At 34.1% G+C, this 17,453-nt stretch overlaps 2 protein-coding genes across 16 annotated transcripts in view; one reads left to right on the forward strand and one right to left on the reverse strand.

Annotated features, from left to right (window-relative positions):
- Positions 1–11,796, reverse strand: part of Mbd5 (methyl-CpG binding domain protein 5) — a 437,449-nt gene extending 425,653 nt beyond the window's left edge. For 3 of the 7 annotated variants that reach the window (XM_087210016.1, XM_087210030.1, XM_087210012.1), the window contains exon 1: positions 10,878–11,051. The gene's annotated coding sequence lies outside the window, so the exon portion shown is untranslated. Of the gene's footprint in view, positions 1–10,877; positions 11,052–11,655 lie in introns of those variants that run through there. The other 4 variants (XM_087210018.1, XM_087210009.1, XM_087210028.1 and 1 more) reach the window with 2 other exon arrangements.
- Positions 11,039–17,453, forward strand: part of Orc4 (origin recognition complex subunit 4) — an 87,065-nt gene continuing 80,650 nt past the window's right edge. For 5 of the 9 annotated variants that reach the window (XM_087210038.1, XM_087210039.1, XM_004869984.4 and 2 more), the window contains exon 1: positions 11,784–12,079. The gene's annotated coding sequence lies outside the window, so the exon portion shown is untranslated. Of the gene's footprint in view, positions 11,243–11,783; positions 12,080–17,453 lie in introns of those variants that run through there. The other 4 variants (XM_021248423.2, XM_021248424.2, XM_087210040.1 and 1 more) reach the window with 3 other exon arrangements.

The raw sequence follows: 17,453 nt of genomic DNA on the forward strand, positions 1-17,453 counted from the left end.
CTAAGTTTAAATATTAATCATAAGGCTCCTATCTAACTCTCCAGCATCACTTCATCATGCAACCTTTCTTTCTCTAAGCTTCTTCCAAGCTGATCTTTTTTTAAAATTTTGGGCACTACTCTCCCCCTCTTCCCAGGATCTTTATACACAATGCTCCTTCTCAAGACACTCTTTCTACATCTTTATCAAGTTCACTTATTCATGGAGGTCTCCGCTAAATGAACACTTCCTCAAAAAAGTGTCCCTTTTTAGATCCCACTGATTGGTCAAATTCTTTTTCTTAAAGCTAAGTGTCAGGTGCCTCCCTATAGCAATTGAAAAGTTCAAATTTTGTATTTATTTGTGTGATTGCTAGATTAATATTGTTCTCTGTCTCTAACATATAAGTTCTAGAACACCAAGATATATGTTTATGATCCCAGTGAGCACATAATAGGTATCACCATGTATTTGTTGAAGATACTAGCAAATCATTTTAAGAAGAGATAACAAATACTGAGTCAATGACAACTGCATAATTTTAAAAGCAAAATCACTATCTTTTTAGCTAAAAACAAGATACAGAGCCAAATTTGATAGAGCATGATTAAATTTGCCTATTTTCAGAAGAAAAAATTCCTGGTGGTAAGAGTAGTTGCGGTGGTAATTTACATGATAGGGCTACCTAGAAATACAAACAAGATTTGTAAAGTAAATGGAGAAAACAAGCTATATTCTTTCGTTACTTGTAGTATTTCTGTGTGTGTGTGTATATTTATATATATATTTTTTAATTATGTAGTGTTTACAAACTGTCTCATGGACAAACATGGGTATGAATTTTAATTATGACAGGAAAAAACCCTCAGTATTCTTGCATATTTTGCTCTTTTCAACTAGTGTTTCATTTCCAACTCATATCTGAATATACATACTTCAGACTCCAATAGATTTTCTAATCATAATTGCAAAGAGCTATTCAGTTCCCTAATTTTTGTGCAAGGTACTCCCCCCCATTTTTTTCTTTTTCTGATCTACATTCTGGAAAATAAGCATTCAAAAACATAAATTTGAAGAGTCATTATTTTTAAACTTTTCCCTAATTTACCAGGTAATCTTGAATTTTAAACTTGGTATTCAAATAAAAATAAGCTTACCAATCTCTTCACCCCATTGGAAGTTTTGTTTCTACCTGAATCATCCTCTTCTGTAACAACCTAGTACTTCCCTACTTAAACCTGATTAACTCATGTCTTCCCCCCAAAACAACATTATCTCTACAAAATCCTAACAGCTCTTTTACTAAGCATATTTACATATTCAGCTCAGTTTTATTTTATAAAGTTTCCCAAATTATTTCAAATATATGTCTGATCACTTTTGAACTCTAAGTGTTCAGTCTTCAAATCCTGTATTTCACTTTTTCCCTGCACTCAAACCAGTCAGTAGCTGAATACAGAAAACATTACAGAATTGTTCAATGACTATGTCAACTGTATTATGAGTGAACATGTAATAATATGGATCATTGATTGAATAATAAAAGAATATATATCTTAGGCCTATGTATTCTATCTGGCCTCTGACTAAAACTGTCTACAACTTTATAACTGGTATCCTTTGCCATCAGCAGCAGCCCAGTTTATACTTTCCCAGGATAGTGAGAAATCGATTTTTCACTAAGGTGGATCTTAATATTTAAAAATCAGTATAGATTATATCCCTTATTTTCAACCTCTTAGATAAAACTAGATCAGTTGGACAAGCTTTTTTCCCGTACCAACCTATGATGCTTGTTAGAAAACACTAAATTTTCTACAAGGTATGGAAGAGATATACTCATGTGACTATTTGGCCAACATTGCAATTTTCCTGGGTCATTTTTTTTATCATTTCTTTAACACATAAGCGTATTTCTCCACTACAAAATTACTAAATGAATATAAGCTTGTTAAAAATAAAACCATGTAATGCTGAAATAACATTGAGTTCTTCAACCTTCCAGCATCCCACATATACATGTTCTATACACAAAAGATGTAATTTGGTTTATATCTTTCAGACAGCTGCTTAATGTATTTATATGATGTGTGCTTTATGTATATAGTCTATATGTTATAAAATGTGTATTATATACCTGTGTGACACATTCTTAAACATTACCAATATTCTATACATGTATTTTTACATAAATAGGATCATACCATGCATATTATTTTGAGACTTCCTTTTCAGTTTAGCTTATTTTAGAAATCTGTCCAAGTATTTCACCTGTAATTCTAAATTCTGCATAGTTATTTTTAGTTCTTACTTTCAGAATTCACTCGTTTTCTAAATTTCTATCTTGCTATTTCAAGGTAAGTAGATTGTTTCTTTCAGTGCCTAAGTAAACGAGTCATGCCTATCTTTCCATTTCCATATTTTGTGAGGGATTTTGCCATCAATTCATTCAATTTAATATTTTTCATCCTGCCTAAATGATATTTAAACCTACCATAAATTTAAACCAATAAAAAGTGTTTACACATAAAAAATGCATAATATCTTGTTAATCAAGGTCTAAAATTACAAAAACTAAAATTCAGTTTTTTGAAAACAAAGATGTATAAAACAAATTTCCCTACCATAAGAAAAACTAATCATACAACTGAAGCCATTTTCCAAATGGGCTAGGGAAACTGTACAAAAACAGAGAGGCAGCTGAAGAAATTTTCTTAAAGAATTCTTAAGTTAAAAAGAAAAAAATAAAAACTTCTGAAACAGGTTACCAACATATGTAACACACAGAAACCATTAACAGCAATAGTAGTAGCTCAGGAAAACAACCTAAAATTTAATTAAAATTTGTATTGTAGGCCTAGGCTGTTTCATACACACAAGAACACAGGAATAATGTGACCACTTGTTTTATTTTCTAATAGGCAACATATTGTTATAGTCTCCAAAAGGAACTCAAATCAACTGAGCAAAAAAGTAACATCTACTATGAATGTATTACTTTTAAAAACAACTAAACTAGATATCATTATCAAAAATAATTATTAATATGGTACCAAAGATGGAGGAAAAAGGGATGGGAGATGAAGATGATGGAAAAGAATTGAGATGTATTAAGCACATGTACCATTCTCCTGTAAATGTTATGTACTGCAAACATGTAAATATAAAACATAAAAATTAAAAATATATTACTTCTAGGAAAAAATAAGCTTCATTTTATAATATGAAATAATTCAACGTTAACACCTCACAAAATTTTTCTTAAGTAGCAGTAAGAGTTAGGAAAGCCCATGGCTACACAAAATCACTAACATTGTTGTGAGTGATATTTCTAGCTGGTATGAGCTTTCAGACATCTAGTAGCGTTAATTGAAGTTTAATGTTATAAACTGTTAGATGTCTGGCTCTTGCCTGCATTCTAATACCATCAGCAGGACAGAGATGCAAAGCATAAACAAACCTTTTAACTAGATTACAGTCTCTAAAATGGCCAAAAAACCTTCAGCATAAACTCCAGTGTGATAAATGTGGAAGAAAAATTATCTTGGAAAAATACTAAAATAATAGCTTCAAAATTCCTATCATTAGAAAATCATGGATTTGATTTTCTAAATGTTTTAATGTCATTTAATAACCTATTAATGAAAAGCTTCACATTTCTCAAATAAACAAAAGAACTTTTTTCACATAGTAGCTGTTGTTGAGATCACTATATTCCAAGAAAGCAAGTTATTTAAAAATCAGCATTTTAATTTGTAGAATGTGAAATACCTCCATCTCCCAACATTTGTGATTTCTACAACCTAAGTATGTATGGATTAATTAATGGCCAACAAATTAGTAGACATTTCTGGACTCGTGTTTATAAAGAACAATAGCTGTGACTGCAAGGATAAACCTAAATATAATTTAGCACTCAATCATTCTTAAGAAAGTTTAAACAGAGATACATTCAGTTAAAAAAAAAAGCATAAAAATGGAATCTTTTTTTTCAGCACTGGGCATTAAACCCAAGGGTACTCAGCTACTTAGCTATATACTCAGCCATTTTTATCTCTTATTTTAAAATAGAGGCTCACTAAGTTGCACAGGCTGCCCTTAAACTTGTGATCCTTCTTGTTTTAGTCTCCTGAGATAAGTAGATGGGATTACAAGCATAGGCCATTGCATCCATTTAGAATGTAAGTTTTAATACAAGCATGAAACAAGAATTTTGTCTCATTGCTGGAATCCTGATTGCTTGGCAAAGAACTTGGTACAGTATCTATGTAGAAAATTATTTTACCATTTCAAGTTGAAATTGATTTACATAACTCATTTTCATCCTTTAAAACAATATATTCTAATAATATACTTGATACAGAATTTAATTACAAATTCTCTAAGAAAAGATTATATAGGTCAACTGAAATAATTCAAAATTGTCACAGCCAACTCTGAATGAAGTATATAAGCTTTACATTAGGTTCAGTATCAAATTGACAATTTCCCATTATGTCCAGCTAGAATATATACCTTAATATGTATAAACCTGTATTTTACCTTTTTTCTTTGAAGAGTTATACTAAGTTATTACAACTTCTTAGACATCACATGATATAGAAATATCTTAAACAGAAAACACTTTAGAGTTAGAATCTTTACTTTTAACTGAATTATTTTCAAGTTACTTAAGAAAATTAAATAAATTTTAGGACTACAGATTTATTCTAGTCTACTGATAATTTATTGCTCTTATAAGCCAGGAACCATTTGTAAAAAAACTTCTCTTTCTGAATTGTAACAACATATGATACAGAACATTCCTTTAGCTTTTTTGGGGGGGCGGTGTTCTGGGGATTGAACCTAGGGTCTTTGCACTACATCCTTAGCCCTTACTTTTATTTTGATACCGAGTCTATCTAAGTCACTAAGTCGCTCAGGCTGGGCTAGAACTTGCAATTCTCCTGCCTCAGCTTCCCAGAGTACTGGGTTTACAGGTGGTCATCACCATGTCCTGGTTCCTGCTTCCTTTAGCATTTTTAAATGTTTTTTAAATGTTTCCAAACTCTAGTTCAAACTGCACTGGCATAATGCTTATAAGATGATAGAGCCAAGATAAGCAAACAGTATAAAAATGTGCATTTACTTAGGATGGACATGAAAGATAATTAAGAAAAGAAAAAATATAAATTGCTCTTCTTTTCTTAAAAGGAAAATGTGAAAAATAATGCTGGTTAGCTTACACTGAAAATATTTTAATTCAGTTCCGTTCTAAAAAACAACTATTAAATAATTTAGGTACTTAGAGAATTCAAAGTTGTCCATTCTTATACTAAAAATACTTCTGACTTTAATACTGAAAAATTCATTGACTTAATCTTATATGTGAAATATAATTAGGAAAATGTTATGAGTTCAGAAGATAATGGGTACATATATATATTTATATATATATGTGTGTGTGTGTGTTTGTGTGTGTATATATATATATATATATATATATATGCACCAAAGCAATAGATAATATAAATTCCCATTTGTTTAGATGTATTCTACTATCAACACATTTAAATAAAATTTTTTTAGTACATTTTCATAGTGTCACATACTGTTGGAACCTCTAAACTTCATGTGAGAAAATGCTACTAAATGTAGTTCAATACACATTAAAGGAAGTTCAATAGAAAGAAGGCCCAAATTTGCAATACAAAGAAAAAAACTGCATTTATGTCCATCTTAAGTTGCACATTGGTCTGTATCTCTGTTCCTTATAAAGAACTGAGTTTTTTGTTTAGTTTTCTGTCCTCAAACGTCTTTAGAAATTTCTATTACTCTGTCAATGGCTATGAGGGTCATGATTTTACTAATGCTTTCCAGAGTACAAATGACAAAAATTTTTACTGTGATTGTGTTCTAAACTAGAAAGTGTCATAGATACGTGATAGAGTACTCTGTTGGATAGTGATGAAGTGTTCTTTGGTTGGTAACTGATTTTCTCATTTGTCACATAAGGACAACAATGCAAAGTTCACAAAGAGCACTGGAAGGAATGACTGGCTGAAACGTATATATTTATCACAGTGCCAAACACTTAAAATAAGTGATAACTATAATTACTACTAAAATGGAAATTAAGAATGAATGTGAAAGAGATCTGAATTTACCATTCAGAAGTCTACCTTTCCAAGCTGCTGTATCAACATTACTCTAAAACATGCTTATATGACTGAAATATACACTGAATATTTAAATTTTCAAAACTCATTATAGTAAAAGACATTAACCCTCCTCAAAATATTTCCTTTCACATATCCCATCATTCTTACTACTTTCTCAAGAAGTTCTGGAAGTCCTTTTTCATGAATGACCATGAAAGGTACATGATTTGAATTAACTGAGAACATGGAGGCAGCCAAGATAGCACAACTAAAGACACTCAGGAAAGAGGATTTCCAGAACTGCTTCAGAAAGTGGCAAAATGATGGGTAAGTGTGTTCAGAGTGAAGGGGAGTATTGTGAGGAGGATTAATAGCAATGTGTCTTTTATTGTAATAAATTTTTAAAAATTTAACCATTCACTGAATTTTATCACACCTTGTACATATTGAGGGAAAAGTGAACATAGCAGTATTTCTAATCTACTTTTCCATTACATATGAAAGCTATGACAGAAACTGAGACAGGATTCTTTGTGTTTGAAATACCCATGGACTAAGAAAATTCTAACTCACTTTACTAATATTATAGAAGCAACATAACAGAATGAGGATTAAATTCTATAATAGTTTTAGAAACAAAATGGCAAAGTTTCTTACGAGAATTTGGAAGTGTACCTCCTACATACTAAAAACTAAAAACTACTAAAAAGTACATGCTAATTATTGGACAAGAATTAAATTATGGTGTTAGATTTGCTTAAAATATGGTAGAAAATACCTAAAACCTCAAAATGGAAATGTACAATGTTTTTAATAAACCATAAAACATAACCTATTACATGAAATATAGACAGAACAAAGTTACTTTCATAAAAAAATAAAGTTTGGAGGGGTTTTTTTTTGAAAAAAATTTAATGCAGTGTGTGGATCATCTTCAAAAGAATTATGGTTAGCACAGTAAAATTCCAGCAATGGTAGCCACAACTATTTTCATAGTCTAAAATTAGTGAACTATATAAAGAATAGAAATGCCCAGAATACAGTATTAAATGAAATTTTTTTCTTTATATTTTTCTATTTTAATAAAATACAGCAATATCCTTCTCAAACATACACTTTCCCCACCTATTTAGTCAATAAAAAGTGTATTTAGGTAAACCAAAATATAGATATGACCAATATACTGTGGATACAATTTAAAAATCACTTCACAATAAGTTACGGGGACCATCCTTGTTTTTCATCCTAATACAGTGCCTGACAGACAGTAGACGCTCCATATATGTTTAATGAAAGCTAAGCATAATCTATTATTCATATACATTCCAAATACAGACACATTTGCAAAGGTACATAAGTTGGACATAGGCTTTCTGGCTGACTTCATGGGGTCCCACTGATGACTAGGAGTAAATCTTCATATCCACAGAAAACTGGAAAGTTGGTAATTGTCTGGGTAAGGACCAAAAAAACAAAGTCAGGGAAACATGTCACCTAAGTAACAGTTGCTTTACAGAGTTGGTAAAGGCGGGCTAATCATCCCAACACCCTATTGTACCATTCACTCAATGAAATGAAATTTAAGTGCCTTCTGAACATTTATAAATACTTAATGTGAAAAAAATCAGTCTATTCAAAATAAATCACTTTTGTCAAATTCCATCCTATATAAGGATTAGAAAGGAAAAGGGTTTTACTTCTTATTAAGAGTACCACATTGTTAACAGTAATTAATCTGGCTGTTAATAAGAAAAAATGAAAGCCACAGTAGAAATAAGGAAAAAATTCTGAAAAACTTTCATGACTGAAAATTACAGCAGGGAAGAAGGTAAAAAGGAGGAGAGGAAAAGAATTTCATATTTGAGAGTAAAGAAATTCAAATATGTCTGACTCCAAAATTCAAATGGATTATGATAAACAATCAGTGGAGCCTACTGTACACCACATATTGGGTTGAAAGTGAGGGACACAAGTTTCAAGAAAGCCAAAATATTTGTGTCCTTAAGTAGTTCACTAAGGCAAGACTCATAGGTAAACATTTGTAATATAACATGAATTCTATTTCTTTTTTTAATAGTATGGGTCCTTAGTACAAGAACAGTAAGTATATTTCCAAATTAACTGGAAGTTTGGGGGGTGAATAAGCATTAAAGAAGTAGAAATAACTGTCAAAACAGTAATCCGCAATGAGTAAAGTGAATGCTTCTTTTAAAGATCAATAACAAATGACTGAATTGTGAATGGATAAATTATAGCTCTAACATTATTTACCTTAATATTCCTTTAAAAATGTGCCTCCATATATAAAACCCTTAAGTGCTATGCACAGAATTATGTATGACAGTTTCTTTTCTGATAAAGGACACTGAGGTAGTTAGTATAGTAGGTGTTAAGAGACCTGAGTTCTGTAACTTCTCAGCCACCTACTCACAGACCCTGGAACTTTTCACAAGTTCCTTCAAGTCTCTGAACTCCAGAAATATGGAAAATGAAGAGAGGAATAAAGTGATGGCCAAGACAACATCTACTTGTAAATTACCATCTTAAACCTCAGTAGTTCTTACTACTTAAAAATTAAAAGCATAACACAAATAAAATAAAAGGCTTTGTAAGCATAAATCATTATCCAACTTAAGTCTGAAATCATCCGACCATGAAAGGGTTACCCTAGGGTTGGTAGGATAAGAAACATTTTCAAAGGGAAACAAATACAAACTCAAAACTAAATTTGACTCATCTGCCCCATGGGCAACTACTACCTCAATTATCTACACAATTTGCTTACTTCAAGATTGATTTTTTTCACTAAGTTCTACTTTGTATCTCTTATGTTAAGTTTGCTGAGGTTTTTAAGGTGAGGACAAATAATCTTAAATGAAGGTGGAATAGTAGTATTAATATTGGGATAGAAACCTGAAGTTGGCACAGATTTCTGCTTAAGTGCACCAATTACACTTCAGAGAAAGGTAAGAAACTACTCAATTTTATAACAAGAATAAGAGAAATAAAACCATATTGTTTACTGCTGCACGGCTTTTCTTCCATGTGTAAATGGCTACTTTCGCACAGAGTAGGTAATTAAAATTTTACAGAACAAGTTTCTGCCTATACGAAGCATCTCAGACACTTAAATATGTATATTATGGTTTTCCTTTATCATTAAGAAAATAAAAAATTAAACATATTCATGTATTTTATGACATTTATGTCGAATAACCTTCTAGATTTAAATTTTTTCAATCCTTTCTAGTTGGTCAAATTGCTGTTTTCATATTGCCAGTCTGATCACAAGATTGCTGTTTTACAGAGGAATATTTTTTGCTGACATAAATTATGGGATCAGAGATACCAATGCAGCTACAAGAAAAAAAAATAATGTGTCTGTGTGTGTGAGAGAGAGACAGAGAGAGACAGACAGAGGCAATATGTGTGTATATATCTCTAAGGAAAGGATAAAGAAATATATACAAAATACCACTTTCCAATGTAAGCCCTAGAAGACCTACATCAGAAACATACTTACTAGCATTTGTGAAAAATACAGCACTGAATGAAAGCTATTCACTAAGAACATACCATGTAAAAATGGAGAATAGTGATTTTTACCCAAATCGTTTTTCTATAAGCTTAAATCTGGATTTACCCTCCAATTTATATGTAACTACAAGTAATATATTACAAATTATAAGTTCATGATTTCTTTGACTCATAAAAATATATTTTAAAAAACTGTCTCCTTTCCCATATAGTAAGCAATTTGATTCAGTACCCCAGGAGATGTAAAACTCATCTCCATTTACAACAGTAAATGAATAATTCAGTTAAAACTGAAAGTGGTACCAATCCACCAAACTATTGATGGAGAAGGTAGGCCTTCCTTGCAGCCAGAACAACATAAAGTTTTCAATGGGGATTGCCTGTTCACACAAGTTACAAAGATTAGAAAAATACACAGTTAATTATGAAATAGCTAATATTTTCATCTTATGGAAAATAAATACTAAGAGCATTTGTAGAAAAGCTAATATCAGTGGCATTTAAACTTTAAGCATTTTGTGCTTTGGACTTTATATACTCATATATAAAACAAATATTTAGCATAAAAAAGCAATAATATAAGTCAAATCCCAACCAAAGGCCTCTATCAACTAAAAATTTGAAATTCTCTATGTAAGTCAGACAAAACGAAAAATGGAGAAATTAGATCGGTAACGCAAAAAACAATCAAGTCTTCCAACGCTCAAGTCAATATCCAAATCACATACAGGACCAAAAAGAGGAAAACACTTAGGTTTACAAATGGATAAGCAGTTCCAATACAATCCGGATCCCGACATTTTCCCACTGAGAAACAAATGCAATAGAGCTTTTCCTGAGGAAAAAGAAAAAAGCTCTCCAAATAATTTTTTTTAAGTGACATCTACAAAGTGTGCCTCTTTCTCTTTCCCTAGCGCCTCATTGGAGGAAGGAGGGGGTTGTTTTTGTATTCTCCCCCACTGGACCAAGGCACAATCAGATGTTAGCTGGAGGAGAGAAACCACTTTTGACAACAGCAAATAAAAATAAAAGTGCCCTTCCTCCCCTGACAGGATGGGCATCCCACCTTACACATCCCTCCCCACTCCAACCCCTCCTTCATTCACCCCCCCCCGCACCACCCCCTCCTCACACCGGAGCTCCACTGCGTATGTGGTTTGGTGCCACTGTTGCCCCGGAGTGAAAGTCAGTGCCAGAGGAAGCCCCCACAGACACACTTACCTTTCCTGCCCCCCACTTTTGAATGCCTTCCCTGGAGCTGTGGAGGATGACACAAAGGGTAATAAAGGGGGGGGGAGTGGAGGAGGAGGAGGAGGAGGAGGAGGAGGAGGAGGAGGAGGAGGAGGAGGAGGAGGAGGAGGAGGAGGAGGAGGAGGAGGAGAAGGAGGAGGAGGAGGAGGAGGAGGAGGAGAGCTGGGGAAGTGGCTGCTCCTGGGTGTAATGAGATGTCTCCAGCCAGGGCCAAGCAGCAGCAGCAGCAGCAGCAGCAGCAGCAGCAGCAGCAGCAGCAGCAGCAGCAACAGCAACAGCAGCAACAGCAGCAGCAGCAGCAGCAGCAGCAGCAGCAGCAGCAGCAGCAGCAAAAGGTCTGTGTTGCTAAGAGGCTTTTGGTCTCTTTCTCTCCTCCTCTCACGGCCAAAGAGAAGGAGGGTGGAGGGGGCTCAGGAGGGAGGCGAGTGGAAGGGTGAGGGGGTATGAGTCTTAGATGGGGTTTTTCGAAGAAGAAGAAACTCCTTCTCCTTCTCTCTCAGGCTCAATCTCTCTCTCAGGGCTCAGGGCTGGAGGGTGGGGGAAGGAACTCAGCCACCTTCCCCCCCACCCCCCTCAATTCAAGGTTGAAGTGGGGTAAAATTAGTGTCCTGTCCCTTTAAAAATAGAAATAAAAGGTGCCCCCCCTTTGCCACAGCCTCTCTCTTCATCATCAGCTGCTGCTGCTGCTGGGGTCTCTCTGCTTGGGGGGGGAGGGGGGGTTCGGGTAGAAGAGATGGGAGAAACTCACTGCGCATGCTCCTCTCTGACGGGAGGCTGGTTGGTTGAAGTCAGGAGGAGGGGGAGGGGAGGAAATGAGATGTTTTCCCAGAAGGCTCCGAGGCACTCGCGACCCGGAAGGCATTGTAGCAGGGGGTAGAGGGGCGGGGTCAGGGAGGAGGAGGAAGTAGCTACTCTTTAACTCCCCCAACTCCCTCTCCCTCCTAAGGGAAAGTGGAGGAGCGGAAGTGGGCGTGGAAGGAGGTCACGTGTTTGGGCAGGAGGGGTTTGAGAGGAGAGGCGGTCTGTGCGCGGGGTATTCTGGGAGTGGTCGTGTACCGCTGGCAGCAGCAGGTGAAGCTGAACGGTGAACGTGGCGGGCTGAGCTGGTGAATAGGTTCCCGCTGTTATAGAATCCCGGCGTTGCCTTCCTAAAGGCAGACTTTTTGCGAGAGGTAATATGAGTTAGGCTGGCTTCACAATGAAGGTCTTTGCGCCCAGGGCGGATGGCGAGTCGAAAGTGGAGGATTGAAAGCTGTGGAGACTGGGAGTGTGGTGAGGAGGCAGGCTTGTCTAGGCCGGGCAGGCCAAAACCTGGCGGGCTCGTTCTGTCCCTTGGCCTCCCCGTGAGCCTGTCGACGAATCGCTGGCTAGTGTAGTGAGTACTGAGAAGACTACTTCTGCATGGGGATTGTAGGTGAGATTTGTGGGTGAAGATAAGAGTGCTGTGAGAGCTGGGCAGCCTGGGCAGGTGAGTCAAATGACATTCCAGAGTTCACAGCAGGAGACCTAGCAGAGAATAGAGAAGTCTGGTGTGGGGATTTCAGCCACCTCCGTGGTAGCATCGCTTATATTGGGTGTAGTGCCTATCATTAGTTACCTTGTAAACCTGTCTGAATTCTGGAGTGTTTGGGGGGAAGGAACAGGCAGGGAAGACTTCAGTCGAATTTCCCTCCAGGTCTCGCGTTGCTGCAAGTCAAGTCAGTGCCTGTTCTCAGAGCCTTGTGTGGGATTGTGTATGTAGTTCTTGATTCTGAATTTTAGGATTGAAAAAGAGAGAAGGGCCGTCGTTAAAGTTTTCCCTTCATGTAGCGTAGATGATAAATTTTTACGATAGGTGTTTGGACTTTTATGTTGAAATAGCACGTTTTTCACCTTCGTGTAGTACAATCTTAAATTTCAGTCTTTCGGGTTTCCTTTGTCTAGGTACTTTGAAGAATTAGCATATTCTTTTTCACATTAATTTCATACGATCTTAATTGAAAACATTCTGATCTTTCAGTTATCTTTTGTAAAGATAATTGGAAGGGTAACGTGTCTGTTTAAGAAATCTATAATTTCTCTTACATATTATGTATTTAATTGTATAATGCGGGTTCTTTGGGATGTGAAAGTTACTATTTTTCTACATTTTATTTTCTACAAGTTTTGGCAGTGGACCCTATTTATGTATCATTGTGTAGTACTACTTTCAGTGTGTATAGTAATCTTGTCAGATGGAATCAAAACTATTCTGTGCCTTAAATTTTTTCATTTGAAAACCAAATGTCTTCCGTCTTGTCATTCAAAAAAAATATAGCAAGGCAATTAATGTGTCTCAGATACAATTGTTAAATCTTTTCCTTAAGATAGAGAATACATAGACAAGTGCATAAAACATAGACGTAATGAACGACTGTGAAGTGAACTGTGTAACCACTACCCAAGTCAGGAAGTAGAACATTGGTAGGTCCTGAGAACTAACTTTTTCTCACCCATTCCTGACATTCCACTTTCCTCCCGAATTTTATCACTTACTGGGTTTTTACGGTAATTATTTACTGCTTTTTTTTTCTAGCATTTATAAACCACCTATCAGCATCCCTAAGTAATATGGATTAATTTTGCTTTTTTTTTTCTATACATAACTGGATTATATATTATTTCATATCTTTTCTAAATTCTCCTGTTGCAGAGGTTTTACCTAGATTGTATATTTAGCTGTGCTTCGTATATTTTTGTATACTGTCTATAGTATTGTGTCTTTTTTGAAATAATCCACAATTTAACAAGTCTAATATTAATGGACATTTTGTATGTTCAGTTTTTAGCAATTACAGATAATGCCACTATGAATGTTCATATACATGGATTCTTACACACATCGCTACATTTTAGACTATGTATATATTCAACTTTACTACATTATGCCACACTTTTCCATGTTGGATATACCAATTTATACTCCCACAGCAGTTTATGATACATCTCTTTATTTTGTAAGTTTTACCAACAATTATGTCTCAATTTTGCCAACCCAATAAATGTAGTTTTAATTTACATTCTCCACGGATGTTGACCACTTTTTAAAAATAAATTATTGGCTGTGTAGATTTCTTCTTTCTGGATTTATCTTTTTAATCATCTAAGTCTTTCATACAGTTTTTCTGTTTGGTTATGTTTTAAAGATTTGTAACAGTATGGCATGTTTCTTCTCTGTGCTTAGAGCATTACTGTCATTTTAGAATATAACTTACTGTAGATTATTTGTGGCTTATATGCTAAATTGTTGAAACTTGAATTTCATATGTAATTTTAACTACAGGAAGATAGATAGTTCTCTACTTTTGTTATCCATTAAAGTAGCCATTAGCTGGATGTGGCTTTTGAACTCTTGAAATGTGGCTAGTCTGACTGAGAAACTGAATTTTCATGTAGTATGAATTTAAATATGAAAACTGACACTTGTTTGAGTTGTTATACAACCTTTATGCTCGGAACGCTTGAACATTAATCTGCTTTTGTACTGTAAATTTTATAAAAGATACAGAGCAACAGATGTTTTATGATAATTTAGCATATGAATTGTGATTTTCTGTAAATTTAAAATAAAAACCAGCTTTCAAAGACTTAGTATGAGTACCAAATTTAAAAACACCTCAGCTTTTCAATATTATTACATATTAAAATTGTAATTCGTTTCACCTTGTTTTTTGTTTGTTATTTAGTGTGGGAAGCAGAAAATTTTGAATTAATTTTGTGACTGGTTTCTCTTGGACAGCAAGGTACTCAGCTATCAGATATTACCTGCTTTCTTTGTTCTTAATATCTTACTGCATTTCTAACTGTTCCTTTCAGTGTAGTCTTCAGAAGTTCCTTAATGCAAACAATTAAGAATTTGACCAGTTATAAACCAGTGTTAACACCTCTTTTTATTTTATGAAGAATTCTTTTCAAGAAAGAATGTCCCCAACTCCTTAGGTGTTTACCTCAGAAAAAGGCTGTTAAAGTAACATATGATCATTTATGTGTTTTTAAATTATCATTTTTTCATTCCCATCCACCAGTTTCACAAATATCTTTGTAAGAATTATTCTAGTAAATTTAATCTTCCCCTTTGTAAGTTTTGCCTGCAAAATGATTGATAAGTGGTGTGCTTTTATATTTTGAACAAATGGATATAAAACTTACTCATAGTTTTTGTATGTCTATCTGCTAATAGAATAGAAAGTCCTATTTAAAAGTTCTTAATGTATAAATGTGCAATTTTTTGTAATAGTTTCGGTCACAAGATCAGTTAAACATTTTTAAAATGTGCTTTGTGTGTAACACATTTCTTTCAAAAAGCAGTTTATTTCCTACTTTGATCTTGAAATTCTAAATGAAGTCATTTTTATTTGCTAAGCAACATACTGTTGACTAGAAGCCACTTTTCATTCCCAGAAAGATGTGCAGTTGGAACAGCTGGACTTCTGTATTTCACTTTCAGAGTGATACACGTATCAAATTGAGCAAATCAACTGGATTCAGTAATTATTCACAAGTTGGCCCATTTACCTACGTTGTGTATTAATGAGCTGAAAGCAAATAAATATGTGATAGTACCACTTACCCTACTTTTTTTCTTTGCACAGAATACCTTAGGTATTGATCTACTGAATAAGAACTTTATTAAATCAATTAGATAACTTTAAAACTAAATGAATAGGGTATATACACACTTTTCTCATGTAAGGATTTTAACATTCAGTTTTATACCTCCTACTATTCTTTGTAGTGTAGACTTCATCTCTATTTGCTTTTTTCTTTCATTGTCATTCCACTTGAAACAGTACCTGTATAAGATACCTACGCTACTCAGTTTGCAGTAACCAAAGAAAAAAAAGTTGTCCTTTTTTTGTAATACTTGAATCAAAAGGAAGATTGTTTTATTGTACTTTAAAAATTTTTTCCTATTTATGTAGAGTGTTTTGTTATTTAGCTCAGATGCTTTTCTCAAACAGTTTGAGCCAGTGATTCTGTAATTCTGTTTTTGGTTTTTACCTTAAGATACTTACAGGAAAAATAGTAAGATATATGTGTAAATATACTTTCTGTGTAGTTGTCTATGTTTTATATACAAAAATGTGGAAAGTTGTTCATGTTCTTTTAAATGACAAATATTTTAAAGCAGTATTAGAGGATCCTTTTGGTGAAGGGGAGGGGAGAGTAGGGCATGACCAATAGAAGTTTTGCTTGTATTCAGTTTTCCTGAATTTAACAAAACAGATTATAGGAGTTTGCTAAATTTTGGATATTTATTAAATCCAAAAGAAAATATTCTCAAAGATTCTAATCTATGTTTTTTTAAAAATTTCTCTTTTTTGTGGTGCATGTTTCAATTCCAGGTGTCTCCCTACTCTGAAAATTAGCACACTTAGGCATCTTCTGCATTTTTCATCTTTGTTGTATAAATTATTAACATATTGTCAAAATATATTTGCCACCTATTTGCAACTATAATTTTTTTTATATTTTTTTTGTTTACTTTTATTTCTTTTAGTGTATTAAAAGATCACCACAGGATAGGTCTGTGTGTGTGTATTTGCATGTATAATTGTTTCAAATCATACTGGATTTCAGTATTGAGTTCTCTAGATTCCCCAGCCCACACCATCCCCCCAAACACACACACACACAAGGCCTCCTTCTTCTTTCTTTGCTTGCTTTCTGGTGGTGCTGGGGATTGAATCCAGGGCCATAAGCATAGTAGGCACATTCAGTACCACTGAGTTATAGCCACAGTGCCAATAAGGCTTTTATTTGCTTTATCTACTAAGTATATTCATGCTTGATAAGGGTGTACCTTTTACCTTTATATGTGTATGACATCTTCGCTAAATGAGTTAAAATCTCTTTTAAAACTTTGTAAATATCTTTTCATTATACTTCAACAATTATTCTTTTACCTGTAAGTTTTTCTGCTTGGTGGCCTGACACATTCTTTACTCTTAGAATTTTAATAATTGAATTAGAATTTCTGTCAGTTGATGTTTTTCCACATTTGGCATATCGGTGAGAAATTTGCGGATTTTGTTTGCCTGTACAGCTTTTGAAAGTGAGGATAAAGCTGGGAAATGTGTTTTTGTAGAATTTTCTAGGCCTTTATTTGTTTTTGTCATTAGCTTATGCCTGCCAGGACTTTTTTGTTTATGTGCTGTTGAGACTCAAAGCCCAGAGTTTAGTGCATGCTAATAAGCACATGTTCTATCAATCAACTACACCTTCACTTTATACTTTTTGTGTGTGTGTGTTATTAGATATTGAGAAGAGTAAGGCTTTCTGATTTGATTTTGTCCATAACTTTTGTCCACATGACTCCTTTTTGGAATTTCAAAATTTCTATTCTAAATATGTATGTTTTTAATGAGAAAAAATAAATTTATGACCTTAAAAATGTACAAAAAACACAAGTAGTACAGATAGACATTCAAAGAGAAATGAATTCTCAGTCCTGAACATTTGGAATATTAACCATTTTCTTTCAGAATGCATCCATGTGGTATTATGTCCTAAAGAAAAGCCCAGTGA

This window comes from Heterocephalus glaber, unplaced genomic scaffold, assembly GCF_053883595.1.
Source record: "Heterocephalus glaber isolate CG9 unplaced genomic scaffold, H.glaber_assembly_v1.0 deba00001097, whole genome shotgun sequence".
NCBI classification, from domain to species: Eukaryota; Metazoa; Chordata; class Mammalia; order Rodentia; family Bathyergidae; genus Heterocephalus; species Heterocephalus glaber.